Genomic DNA, 14829 nt, shown 5'->3' with positions numbered 1-14829 from the left:
TGTCTGACCCATTGTGACCCCATGGACAATGTTCCTCCAGGCCTTCCTGTCCTCTACCATCCTCTGGAGTCCATTTAAGCTCACACCTACTGCTTTGGGGACTCCACCCAGCCACCTCCTTCTCTGTCGTCCCCTTCTTCTTTTGCCCTCCATCGTTCCCAGCATTAGGCTCTTCTCCAGGGAGTCCTTCCTTCTCATTAGGTGGCCAAAGTATTTGAGTCTCCTCTTCAGGATCTGGCCTTCTAAAGAGCAGTCAGGGTTGATCTTCTTTAGGACTGACTGGTTTGATCCCCTTGTAGTCCAAGGGACTCACAGGAGTCTTCTCCAGCACCGTAGTTCAAAGGCCTCAATTCTTTGGCACTCAGCTTTCTTTCTTTTTTCTTTTTTTTTATAAACAAGTTTTATTGGTTTTTTTAAAATTTACAAGGGAAAAGGTAATGGAAAAGGTATACAAATTTTGGCAGTTGCAAGGTGTGGTAGGCCCTCCATACTCATAGTGTACATCTAAGTAAAAATCATTAATACATAGTAGTGTATAGTCAGCATATTAATTCCATTGGTACTTTCGATCAGTTTATGTCAAAAAGATTTTCTTATTCATTTTTGTGATCTGAGCTTTCTTGGTATTGCCCCATCTCCCCCTGCCGACAGAGCTCCGGCCCCTCCCGTGTCCTGTATGTCTGTTATAGGATCTTCTGTTTTTTCTAGGTGTGTTTTGTTTTTTTCCATAAAGGCCTGTGCCTCTATGGGTGTATTGATTCTAATTCTTGTCTCCTCCCAGAATATTAACATACCTTCAGGCATCAGCCATCTGAACCACACCCCCTTCTGGTATAATTTATTCGCTAGTTGCGAATAATTTTTTCTTTTCCCCCTCACTTTCTTGGGGATCTGCTTCAGAATGGTTATTTTCCTATCTTGGTATGTCAAGGCTTGCCCCCTTTGTGCACTCAGAATTTCATCTCTTGTGCTTTTTCTAAGAAATTTAATGTGTACCTCCCTGGGTACGTTGTGTGTTCTAGCATAGGCTGAGTTCACTCTATAAACCAGGTCTATCTCCCACCCCATCTGTTGTTTTTCTTTATGAATGTATTCAGCCAAAATACTTGTCATGATGTCCCTTATGTTTTCATCATCTGCTTCCATCACATTTTGAAATCTAAGGTAAAGGGACATTCTCTCAAACTCTATTTTCATCTGTTGGGTGTCAAGTTCTTTGTTTCCCTTCTGCACCCCTTCCACTCCCTCCCTCATCTCAGCCGCCTCACCCTCCAAAAGGTCCAGTCTCTGTGAGTTCTTATTAATTTGGGCCTGGTTCTCTTTAATTTCTTCTTTCATCTCCTTTAGTTGTTTCTTGATTTCCTCTTGTCCCAGTAAAATTTGCTGAAACATTTGTTGAAAGTCCATCTCTGTACTTTTAGGTTGCATCAGGGCTGTTATCTTTGATTGTGTAGCAGGGCTGGAAGTTGCTGATGTCGGGGCAGAGGTAGCAAAGCCAGGCTTTCCAGGAGGTGGTCTTTTAGGAGGCATTGTTTATAGGATAAACAGTTCAGTCAGTGTAGAGAATGGACAGTCGGAGTGGCAGAGCAGCCAGAAGAGTCCAGGAGGCAGAAGGTCCAGGCAGAAGAGACTTTCTCTAATCACCCTGGCAATAGAGCAAAGTTTTTCACTCCAGGGAGTTCAAAGAGTAGCAATCCACAAGAGATTTATCTGAGTAGCACGGAGACAAAGACCGGAAGCCTGAATTTTAAAAGGTGGAGTCAGGTTTCACAGCTCATGAAGACAATGGAAGTGTGCCCTTGCCCTGCCAGCTTCGGGTTTAGAGGCATAACAAAGTTTTCAAAGTTCCCAAAGTTTTCAGATCATCAGTATATTATGAGGTTAAGTTCAAAGAAAATCACTTTAAGAAAGGGTGTGGCATCATTGGTTGGCTCTCCCCCCTCCTCCTTCCCCTGGGGCTGAGAGCAGAATTGTTCCAAGCCGCCTGTCTGAGGGGGGGGGAATCCCCCTCCCTCCAGCCGCGCCTCTCAAGTCAGCCGAAAGAAAAAGTTTCAAACTGCTGGCAAATTCTTCAAATCAATAAAGGGAATGGAGGGGAGTCTGCGCCTCACCGCACCGCAGCTGCTTCCTTCTGCTTGTTCATTCTCCTCACAGCCTCTCAGCGAAGACGCCCACGCGTCCTCCGATCTGCTCCCCGGTGCCTTGAGCGAGGCAGGGGAGCTCCCGCCGGCTGCCGCCAATCCAGGGATCCCCCGTGATGCTGCCCCTCCGGCAGGACACCTCTGCGGGGCGTCCTGTGCCCCCCAAGAAGTGGGGAAGCCCACCGGGGAGCCGGAGCGAGCAAACACTTGCCCGTCGCCGTCAGCCGCCGGAACCGAAAGTCGGCACTCAGCTTTCTTATGGTCCAACCTTCACAGCCAACCATTGCAACTGGGAAAACCATAGCCTTGACTGTACACACTTTTGTTGGCAGGGTGATGTCTCTGCTTTTTAGTATGCTGTCTAGATTTGATAAAATGTACAAACTAATAAAACTTGCACAAAATCTTGCAAAGTAGAATTCAAAAGCAACATATTATAAATCAATGCATGATATATGATATTCCCTATTTATCATAAAGAAGCCTCACTACTTAATAAAGCAGGGACTTCAACTTCCAGAATTCCCCAGTCAGTCATGCTCAACTACCCACAATTCCCCAGCCACAAAATATTTATTGCTAGGGAAAAGATTAACAGTCTCTAGGAAATGTTTTTTTTTAAAAGCAATGCTATGGTAGTGGATCATTATTTTTTATAAGTGCGTGATAAATGCGAGATATTACTGTTCTGGAGTGTTTATTAATTCTTCTATGTTTGTGACTCACCACTTACTCATTTTAAAAGCAAAGTCATCATATATGCATAAATGGCAACGCTAAGGTATGGTTAACCATGCTACAAACATTTCTCTTAAACATGTACATGTTGCATAACAATCATATTGTCTTACAGTCACAATTACACACACAAGGGCATTTTGTCAGAAGGATCGGGGGTTTCAAAAATACAAAATGTCAGCTACAATACATATAAAAAGTGGGCAGGGTTTTGAAGAGGCAATCTTGGCTGCCATTTTGATTTCTTTAAATTAATTTTTATGATTTTTTTTTTTGCAAAAATCATACAAATTTAAACAAGAAAGTAAAGAAAAGTCATCAGTAAAATAGAAAAGAAATTAAAGAAAAAAGACAAAGAGAAAACAGGAAGATGAAAAACAGCTATAAAGAAGTGGCTTCCAATCTCATTTTACATTAGTTATATAATTGCAGAGTTCTTTTGAGTTCTGTTGTTGGTTTGCAGACATTTCATTACCCAATTAGGTAACGTTATCAGTGCTAATGGGTTATAGATGCATTTGTACTTTTATCGTCTCTCTCTATAAGGTTACCTCATGGCTCCTTTCCTCCAATATTCTTTCTTTCTCATCAAACCCATAAATTCACATATTCATTTTTTCTCTCTCCATTTTCAGCAAAACATCCATTGCTATTTTGATATATATATATATTTAAGACCCCTGTGGAAGCACCCCTCATTTTGTCCCTTTTCGATTCTTTTTAGTTCTCTGCGTCATTCCACTTTAGCTGCAATTTTAACCAAGAGGCCAGCTTCAGTCTCGTAAACTTATTATTATTATTTATTTCTTAGATTTTTAGACCGCCCCCTCTCCCAAAAAGGGACTCGGGGCGGTGTACAGTCAATGCAAATAAAATACAGTCATAACAATAAAATACATTTAAATACATTTGGAGGGGGAGATAGGCTGTACAAGAAATAAATATATTCTAACCCTAAAAACATCCCAATTAAAACCCCAAACCCAATTAAAATAAAATAAATCCCCGGGAGGTAAAAACTAAGAAAGTGCCAGGCCAGCTGATTGAAATAGGTGAGTCTTTAACTTTTGACGGAAGGAACGGAGGTCGGTGGTAGTTCGAATGTCTGGGGGGAGGTCATTCCAGAGGGTTGGGCCCATCACAGAGAAGGACCTACTCCTAGGTGTCGCCCGCTGGCATTGCCTAGCGGACGGCACCAGGAGGAGCCCCTCCCTGTGTGAGCGAATAGGTCGCAGGGACGTGTGTGGTAGGATGCGATCCTGCAGATAACTAGGTCCTATGCCATGGAGCGCTTTAAAGATGGTGATCAATACCTTGAAACGCACCCGAAAGGCCACAGGTAGCCAGTGCAGCTCACGCAGGAGAGGTGTTACGTGGGAGTAACGTGTACTCCCCATAATAACCCGCGCGGCTGCGTTCTGAACTAGCTGCAGTCTCCGGATGCGTCCCAAGGGAAGCCCCATGTAGAGGGCATTGCAGTAGTCCAGGCGAGACGTCACCAGCGCATGAGTGACCGTGCGCAGGGCACTCCGGTCCAGTAGGGGGCGCAATTGGCGCACCAGGCGAACCTGGTGGAACGCCCCCCTTGCCACGGCTGCCACATGGTCCTCCATTGACAGCCGGGCATCAAGGAGGACGCCCAAATTGCGCGCCCGCTCCACAGGGGACAGTTGTTCGCCCCCTATGGCCAGCGATGGAGTCAGCTGGCTGAACCGAGGTGCCGGTACCCACAGCCACTCGGTCTTGGAGGGGTTGAGTTTGAGTCTGTTGTCCCCCATCCAGACCCCGACGGCTTCCAAACACCGGGACATCACTTCGACAGCCTCGTTGGGGTGGTTTGGGGTTGAAATGTACAGCTGAGTATCATCAGCGTACAGGTGGTACTCAACCCCAAAACCACGGATGATCTCACCCAGCGGCTTCACATATGCGTTGAACAGGAGAGGCGAGAGGACCGACCCCTGCGGCACCCCACAAGTGAGTGGCCTCAGGGACGACCTCTGCCCCCCTGTCAACACATATTGCTTCCGGTCGGAGAGGTAGGAGCCGAACCACCGCAAAACAGTGCCTCCGACTCCCATCCCCTCCAACCGGCGCAATAGGATACCATGGTCGATGGTATCAAAAGCCGCCGAGAGGTCTAATAGGACCAGGATAGAAGAACAACCCCTATCTCTGGCCCTCCAGAGATCATCAACCAATGCGACCAAGGCTGTCTCAGTGCTGTGCCCGGGTCGGAAGCCGGACTGGCGTGGGTCTAGATAGTCGGATTCGTCTAGGTGTCGTGGAAATTGCTGCGCCACCACATTCTCAACAACCTTCGCCAAGAAGGGGAGGTTGGAGACTGGACGATAATTAGCTAGCTCCATTGGGTCAAGCGAAGGCCTCTTGAGCAAGGGTCTCACCACCGCGTCTTTCAAGGCGGTTGGTAAGTATCCCTCACCCAATGAGGCGTTCACCAGGCCCAGGAGCCAGCCTCGTGTCACCTCCCAGGCTGCCAGTACCAGCCAGGAGGGGCACAGGTCCGTTAAACATGTGGTGGGTCGCAGCCGTCCATGCAACCTGTCCAAATCCTCGGGGGCAACAGAGTCAAACTCCTCCCAGAATGGTCTCTCAAGACTCGCTGTTGGCGGCTCGTCTGGTCCACTGACGGAGGTCCACCCGCTCCGGATCTGATCGATTTTGTCCTGAAGATATTCCCCAAACTCCTCTGCTCTACCCTGTAAGGGTGTCTCCCGCGCCCCCTGGTGTTTTTCTATCTCCATGCACAGAGCAGAAATAAAATCAATCAATCAATCAATCAAACTTTTATTTATAAACCGCACCCTTTCCTAAGCAGGACTCGGGGCGGTGTACAGTCATTATTAAAAACCATATACATATCAAAATAGAATACATATACATAAACTTAGACATAGACGGAGGAGGTAGAAAATATACTGTACCATATTTAATTAAAATACAAATAAGATTAAAAGCAGAAATAAAAGGGAAAGTCAGAAAGTGAGAAAGCTAAGGAGGAATGAAAGCGAAAAGCGAAAAGAAGGGAGGGAGGAGAAAAAGTGCTGGCTTTTACATGCTGCCTATGCTGATTGACATTGCCTAATTCAAATTTGTTCTCAACACAAAAGGGATTGCTTTCAGTACCAAATAAAATGGTGAGCCCAAACTATGTTTTCTTCTCTGATAGATCTGTCTATATGGAGATTCTCAGTCATCTAGGCCATTGTTGTCTCAAAGGTGCTTTTCAAGAGGCAACTTGGACTGTTTTTCTTTGAAGAACATTTCGCTTCTCCTCCAAGAAGCTTCTTCAGCTCTTACTGGACGGTGGGGAATGGAAGGATGATAAATTATGAATAAGTCCAGTTGCCTCTAGAAAAAGCACCTTTGAATCTCTGATAGATCCTTTGTGGAAGCTCCATTTAAAAGAAAATAATTGTTAAAAATCACTTATTTGTTTTTTAAAAAATTAGATAAGGATTGCTAAAGAGATTTTGATGCTCTTCTTAATAGTTGCCTTTTCTCTTTAGGATGGAGTCCCATGAGGCCTCTCTGTGTTGTTTTAAAGATTATTTTAGTTTGGGCTGAAACATTTGGTTTAATGTTTTAGCGATAGCAATAGCAATTAGATTTATATACTGCTTCACAGTGCTTTACAGCCCTCTCTATGCAATTTACAGAGTCTGCATATTGCCCCCAACAATCTGGCTCCTCATTTTACCAACCTCGGAAGGACAGAAGGCTGAGTTAACCTTGAGCCAGTGAGAATTGAACTGGAAGGACAGAAGATTGAGTTAACCTTGAGCCAGTAAGAATTGAACTGTCAGCAGCTGGCAGTTAGCAGAATTAACCTGCAGTTCTGCATTTTAGAAACTACACCACCACAACTCTTTACTTGCTTTTATGGATTTTTCAGTCCTGGGTGGCTAATAAATTATAATAATAATTATAATTAGGGTTGGTTGCAAATCAACCAGATGTTTAGACTGGTTAGTCATTTTTCTCCCCCTATTGAATCTTTCTGAAGAACCTGGGATAGACAGATGTTGCTCTTGTTTGATCATCTTAAAGGTATCATTATATGATGTAAGCTGTTCCAAGTAAAGCTGCCTTTTGCAATTGACTGATGGAGATTTTGTCAATGCCAGTGTTGTTCAAGTGGGGCTCCAGATTTTTTGGAATTACATCTAAGGTGTCTTTATTAGCTTTTCTTTTTGCCATAGTTGTTCCACATCTATTTACAAGTTTTGGTATTTTGTGATTTTCTCCAGTTCTTTCTCTTTGTCTTGAATCAGTCCAGCCACGAATAAAGATCTCGCATCATTAGTGCATTAATCTATTCAGATATCAGGTTAGTTAGGCGAAAAAGTGGCTAGCAAGAAAAAAGCAAACACACAGAGATGGAAAGTGGCTGAATTATCATCTTCTCCTTCACAATATCCTCTCTTCATTTTAAAGTTGAAAAAATTTTCAGGTGTGATGTCATCAGTTTTCCCTCTGATTGGTTTTTTTTTCCACCTCCATATATGGCAAAAAAAACCAAAAACCTTTAGATTGAATCTCTGAAAAATGGAAATTCTCCCACTCTGCTGATTCTGTGACCTGTTTTCTTTCCATCTGATTCTTTGTGGTTAGCAATGAAGAGTTTACAGTTAAAACTTCTTTGATTTCTTGCAAGATCTAATAAAGAACCGAAGGGGGAAAATGAAGAGGAGGTGACGTGATTAAGATAAAGCAGAAGAAATATGAACTTTCAGCCTGGCTTCAGGGCTTTTTGGTTATGATATTTGAGGCAAAAGCAGGGTTCTTGGCATCTTATTCTAGCAGTGATATTCTAAGGTACAGGTAGTCCTTGAGTTATGAACAAAAATGGTGCCAGCCCATCACGGTCATAACTTGTGATGTAAAGCAACTTGCAAAGCAGGTTGGTAAGTCAGAGGATGCATGTACAATGGTTTTGATCCTCTTCCTTCCTAACTTGATTGCCAAGAAATAGGTCAGCAGCTATGTGGCAACTACACAAACACACAGACACACACGTACTGGTGGTGGATTTCTACCGGTTTTACTACCAGTTGGCTCATGCGCGTGGTCTCTCTCTCTCGCACGCGATGCTTCTGTGCATGCGTGGCAGAGACACCCACCGCTGGCGGTACTGGTTCAGCCGAAACACACACACACACACACACACACACACACACACACCAAGAATCGGTAGGGAGAATGGCTTTTCACTTGTCCACAAAGGGGGGAGAGGTGTTGAAAAAAGGCAAGATGGTGGCCAGGCCTGTATGATTGAAACCATCTTAATATTTTTGACACACACACACACCCCGGGAGCTATCATTGCAAGGCATCTCTAAACAACAGGACGCAACTGACTGAACTTTGGCTGTGTAGTCCACTCGACGTGGAGAACCTATGGTCCACCATACATTTTTTTTATCCTGCCTGGAGCTGCTGGGAGTTGTAGTTTAGCACCGGTGGGTCAGTCCTTGCTTAGAAGCCATCAGGGCTGCAAGAAGTTTTGATGTGGTTCTCCTCCCACCCCCTTATTTTCTCTAGAAAATGTTGCATAATTGAAGCCGCATGGGGGAAGATCAGGGATGGGCTTCAAAAATTTCAGCAATGGGTTGTCTGTCCGGTTGTTGGATGGGTGTAGCCATGGTGGGTGTGGCCTAGTTGACCTCCTGCACCATGGCAAGTAGGGGGTGTTTTCACCAGGGACGTGCGGTCAGCGGAGGCAGGGGAGGCAGAGCCTCACCTCTCTTCATGAAATAATATTAATATTATATACTATTATATAATAGTATATATACTACTCTGCGGAGGCAGAAATGTTGTCGGCGCTCCCGGATGATGAAACCACGAAAGCGACTGGGGGAAGGTTCTCGTCATTCCCCAGTCGCTTTCGTGGCTTCGTCATCCGGGAGCGCCGACAACATTTCTGCCTCCGCAATATGCAGTTGCGAGGAGCGTGCAAAGTCCAGCAGAGGAGGAAGGTTCTCGTCGTTCCCCAGTCGCTTTCGAGGACTGCGGAGCGCGAGCCGGCGGAGCACGCTCAGCAAGGCGGGGAATGGGATCACGTGTGCTGGAGGCTGAGGCAGCCTCAGCCTCCACCACACGTGGTCCCATTCCCCGCCTTCCTGATGACGTCACCAGCCTCACCAGCCTTAAACCTCACCGCACGTCACTGGTTTTCACCTTCCCCAGGCTCCGGAGTCTTTCTTTGAATCTCAGGGTGGCAGGGTGGGAGGGGTGGGAGGGGCCAACCAGGGGTGGGATTTGGAGGTTCTCCGAACTGGCCATAACATTAGCTATGGGTTCTCCCGAACCCAGGCGAACCTGTAGCAGCTCCCCCCCCCCCCCCCCGGGGAAGATGGTACTGGAGACTCCTTCCTTTATATTTGGGGTTAGGAATTTGGGCGGAAACAGGAAGGCCATCTTCCATTAAGGCCATGCAAACATCAATGAACCCTTTCTTCCCTGACAGGGATATTCATTGTACGTGAGTGGTGCAATTACTCACGCCTAGTGGAAATTCTTTTCTATTATTCATTTCTGATAAGTGATAATAAATTATCAAGCTCAATTGCTGCAACCACAACATTGCAGAATGTCTGCCAACGTTGCACGCTATGGAGACTTTCTATGCTCCTTGGAGAGTTAAAATACAATCTCTAATGCACATATCCCGCTAAAATGTAATTTCTGGACTTGGCTTCTCCAAGACGTTACTTTTTGGTTGGGTTAGACTACAACTTTCATCAACTCCTGCAAAGATGGAGTCACTCAAAACTCTGAACTAGCCCCTCTGCAGCTGGCATTCTGGCTTCTGTATTGAAGGAAGTTAGCACTCGCCCTTCTCTAGAAGAATGAAACATTTTAGGAAATATTAAAAAGGCAGAATATTATGTTTCCCTGGATGAGAAAAGGGGAAGCATGTTTTAAAGATAAAGCAGTTCCCTGCATCTCCCTATCCCTCCCTTCAGCTCCAGGATGATAGGATTAAGACATGGCCCTGAGAACATGATATAATTAACCTCACCACATGGCACCTAGGAAGATTACATCATCCAGCAAAGATCAACCAAGCCTGGGACACAGGACAACCTACAAAGTTATATAAGACCCAGTGGTGGGATTCAATTTTTTTTACTACCGGTTCTGTGGCTGTGGCTTGGTATCTGTGGCATGGCTTGGTGGGCATCGCAGGGGAAGGATACTATAAAATCTCCATGGGAAGGATACTGTAAAATCCCCATTTCCTCCCGATCAGCTGGGACTCGGGAGGTAGAGAATAGATGGGGGCAGGGCCAGTCAGAGGTGGTATTTACCGGTTCTCCAAACTACTCAAAATTTCTGCTACTGGTTCTCCAGAACTGGTCAGAACCTGCTGAACCACCTCTGACCCGCCCCATTGGAGTCTGACAACCAATCAGAATACAAGCTCAAATTCAAAGTCCAAGGATATACATCTCTCTCTCTCTCTCTCACCCATGTGCTTTTTTGCCCAGGACCTCAAAGCATGTGATCCTGTCCCCCATTAAAACCATCTTTCCAAACAGCCACCATTATTTCCAATATCTTTCTCCCCACTTGGAACTGAACCCAGATGGACGCTTCTTTCAACGCTATACATTGTTCCGTAGCTTCCACCAATCTGACCATTAGCTGTGCTTTCTAGGGTAGGGGGGTCTCCAAACTTGGCAACTTTAAGACTTGTGGGCTTCAACTCCCAGAATTCCTCAGCCAGCAAGTTATGAGACACTAGAGCAGTGTTTCCCAATCTTGAGAACTTTTAAGATATGTGGACTTCAATACATGGCTGGCTGAGGAATTCTGGGAGTTGAAGTTCACAAGTCTTAAAATGGCCAAGTTTGGAGACCCTGCTCTAGGCTGATGGGAGCTGTAATCCAATACATCAAAAGAGAGATTTTGAGGAAAACTCAAGGACAGAGGCCTTCAAACAGCTCTTCCCAGCTGGCTTCTGTCAAGAAACGTCCATGGAGAAGTTGGCAGGAAAGTCACAAGTCGCTGTCCCGTGATGTCACCACAATGATTCACAACAACCATGGCAAAAAAAAGTTGTAAAAAGACACAATCAGCTGATGCCTCAGCTAACAACTGCACTGCTTAATGACAATTTCCCCTGCCCCCTATTGCAGTCATAAATCAAGGACTATCTGTAAAGATTAAGGTAAAGGTTTCTCCTGTCCAAGTCGTAGGTAGCGTACACGAAAGCCAACGATTAAAACATATTACACAATCCACTTAAAACAATCAATTTAATTAAACATACATAAGACCATGATGACAAGAGGATTAAAATCAGATGGTTATGTGTGCTGTGGTTTCCCCTTGTCACACAGCTCTCCATTCCATGTCTTGTGCATTCTCACACATAGGCAATGCATCTTTTTCTGCTAAAGATCTGTCAGATGTGATAAAAGCTCATGAACCATCTCAGTTCAGAGGATAGTCTGCTTCTTGTTAATTTTGCATGCAGAACTCCAGCCAGCTCCAGCTGAAATATCACCAGGCCTGGAGAGGGAAGCAGCTGCTGTCACAGAGAAAGTGTGGGTCATTCATTTTGGCTAAGAAGGAAGGACCTGAACATCACCCCAAGTTATACAATACAATAGCAGAGTTGGAAGGGACCTTGGAGGTCTTCTAGTACAACCCCCTGCCTAGGCAGGAAACCCTATACTGTTTCAGACAAATGGCTATCCAACATCTTCTTAAAGACTTCCAGTGTTGGGGCATTCACAACTTCTGGAGGCAAGCTGTTCCACTGATTAATTGTTCTAACTGTCAGGAAGTTTCTCCTCAGTTCTAAGTTGCTTCTCTCCTTGATTAGTTTCCACCCATTGCTTCTTGTTCTACCCTCAGGTGCCTTGGAGAATAGTTTGACTCCCTCTTCTATATGGCAATCCCTGAGATATTGGAACACTGCTATTATGTCTCCCCTAGTTCTTCTTTTTAGCCTCTCCTGGAGGAAGAGAGAGAAAGTGTCACCTGGAGAAGAAGCTGTTTTTTTTCCTTTTTCTTTTTTTTTGCAGAAAATCAACAATAAATCTTGCAGATCCATAAAGATTTGAAAGTTGGCTGTCAACCATTACATTAAGCCCATACTGTGGTTAGTTTCTTTGGCACTGTTATATTATGCCTGCAAAACATCTCAAGATGGTTTGCAACATCAAAAATATATGAATGCATTCTGCCATATCCTATCTACTGTATGTGCTGCTAAAACTCTTGTGTCTGTAACATTTAACTGGGCCAAATAGTGCATCAAGGGGAAAACATTTTCAACCCTCATATGGCCAAATTTACAGAATGCTGAGACTTTGGACTCTTGTGAGAATAACGCTTTGGAAGCTTTCGGCCATTTCACAGTACTGCTGTACTGCTGCTGTTCAGCACCACTGCTGTGCTGCCATGGTCATGTGACCCCATTTACAAAGTTCCCTGACACCTTCTCACAACTCAATGGGTAGGAAACCAGCAGGGAGAAAGTTAATGGGGATCACGTAACTGTGACTGATGGCAGGACTGTGGCAGTGGATTTGAGTTTGCAATTTCCTTCCCGGAAAACTTGCAGGGAGAAAGTTTGGAATTCGTTGCTGGAATGTATTTTTATGCAACAACTACAGTAGTATTTAACTAGTAGATGGCAGTGTTTACAAATTTGGAGCTATGTTTTATGCTCTATCCCCTTTTGTTCTAAGTAGAGTTTCCTGTTTCCTGTTATAGTTATATAGTTGAGCAGTAAAGCACATGGTGACTGTGCTCTTCATTTGCTCTGTGTGGTGCTTTATATAGATAGAATTTCTAACAAGAATGCACCCGGCAGGGACAATCTTCTGTTCCTGTGCAATCTCCACCAGTCCCTCTGAGCTCCCGCCAGCTACTCACACTGTCTCTTGCTCCCTTCTCTATCTAATAGTAGCAATAGCCACTTACCTACCTGTTTTATCTTCCCTTTAGAACAGGGGTCTCCAAATTTGGCAACCTTTAAGGTTGTGGACTTCAAGTCCCAGAATTCCTCAGCAAGGCATGCATTGAAGTCCAATCTTAAAGGTCCCAAGGTTGGGAAACACTGCTCTAGAGTGTTGTAACCTCAAGAAAGAGGTATTCTTCATTCTGAACGTCCAATATCCTAACTCTTTACCAGTCCCTTTTCCCACAGATAACTTACCTTGGAAGATTTAAGATTAAAAGTGATGACTCTGGATCCACACTTACAGCAGCTGAAATGGAGGATACCCTCCACTGTTGTAACTCTAGACTGTAACTCAAGATGGAGTGCCAAGAAGAGCAAAAAGAAGCATTAGGGGGAGGCTAAAACATATGAAGAATGGTTGCAGGTATTGGGTATGTCTCTCTAGTGAAACGAAGGACTAAGGATGATATGACAGCAGTGTTTCAATATTTAAGGGGCTTCCACAAGAAGACAGGTCAACCTATTTTCCAAAGCACCTGAAGGCAAGACAAGAAAGAATGGATGGAAACTAATCAAGGAGACCACCAACCTGGAAATAAAGAAAAACTTCCTAATAGTGAGAACAATAGAACAGTGGATTGGCTTGCCTTCAGAAGTTATGGGTGCTTCATCACTGGAGGTTTTAAAGAAGAGATTGGACAACCATTTGTCTGAAATGGTATAGGGTCTCCTGCCTGAGCAGGGGGTTGGACTAGAAGACCTCCAAGGTCCCTCCAACCTTGTTATTTTGTTATTCAATTGGTTCAAAATCCCACTGAGTATAAAAAGCACTGTAAACATATGATCCCCTCTAGTTTTAACTCACCAGCATTAGTTTCTTGACTTCTAAACTAGTTTTTAGCACGATTGTTTTTATTTCATTATAGCAACTGTCGTTCTCCAGCACTTTTTTTTCTTTTTTCCCCATCTTTGTGGACCTTACTTAATTGGTGTTTAATTTTTTCCTAATGGATAGTTAACTGAATCAGCCACTTTTAGCATTATTAGGCAATCATAATTTTTGAGTTTGTTTTCTTCCAGTAAAAAAAAAGCAAAAGAATAAAATGTGCTACTGTGTTAACTTTGGCCTCCTTTTGTTCAATCCAGAAAACTGTTGTTTTTTTTAAAGTGGGACCTTAAAAGTGTAAAGGAGAATGATATTCAAGAAAAGCTACTGTTGTTGAAGTAGTATTTTTTAAAATACAAGTAGTCGACTTAACCACCATTCATTTAGTGACCGTTTGAAGTTACAATGAAAAAAAGGGACATACAACGGGTACTCATATTTGCAATCATTGCAGCAATCCACCTCCCCAAGATCATGTGATCAAAATTCAGGTGTTTGACAACTGGCATGTAAGGTAGTTGTCACGGTTCCAAGTAACATACCCATAGCCAACAAAACTCTGAGGCAGGCAATTTCCTCAAATAGGTTTATGGCAGTGACGTGCGGTGAGGTTTATGACTGGTGAGGCTGGTGACATCATCAAACCATGTGGTTGCTCCGATCGCACGGGCGCAGCTCAAACGGAGAAGTTTCTCTTCTCAGAAATGTCAGAAAGGGGCAGGCAGGCTGCCGCAGCTCCACTGAGAAGACATTTCTGAGAAGAGAACCTTCTCCTTTCTCCTCCTTCTCCCTGTCCATTCCCTTCTAGCACTGATGATGTTACCTAGGCATTTTTTGCATTGGGCGAGCCCGGGATCCTTGCAAGGGGAATGGGACCACGTGTGCAGGCGGCTCCTCAGCGCACAGCCTCAGATTAGCAGAGCCGCGATCCCCTTCCCCTGCACACGTGGTCCCATTCCCCTCCTTCCTGAGCCAACATGAAGGGGACCGCGGCTGCGCTGATTGAGGCTGGAGCTGAGGAGCCTCCTGCACATGTGGTCCCATTCCCTTTGCAAGGATCCCGGGCTCGCCCGATGCAAAAAATGGCGAGATCGGCACACTTGGGGCTGCTGCTGAGA

At 44.7% G+C, this 14829-nt stretch overlaps 1 long non-coding RNA gene across 1 annotated transcript in view; it reads left to right on the top strand.

Moving 5' to 3' along the window:
* The first annotated feature begins 5187 nt into the window (after nt 1–5187).
* LOC309396006 overlaps nt 5188–14829 on the top strand; it is a 148553-nt gene continuing 138911 nt past the window's right edge. Inside the window, exon 1 of the long non-coding RNA XR_014176017.1 lies at nt 5188–5534. This is a non-coding gene — a long non-coding RNA (uncharacterized lncRNA). The remainder of the gene's footprint in view (nt 5535–14829) is intronic.

Source organism: Natrix helvetica, assembly GCF_964273705.1.
Source record: "Natrix helvetica genome assembly, chromosome: 1".
In the NCBI taxonomy this organism is placed as follows: Eukaryota; Metazoa; Chordata; class Lepidosauria; order Squamata; family Natricidae; genus Natrix; species Natrix helvetica.
Note: the sequence above shows the minus strand (reverse complement) of the source record. Positions and strands in the feature narration are given on the sequence as shown.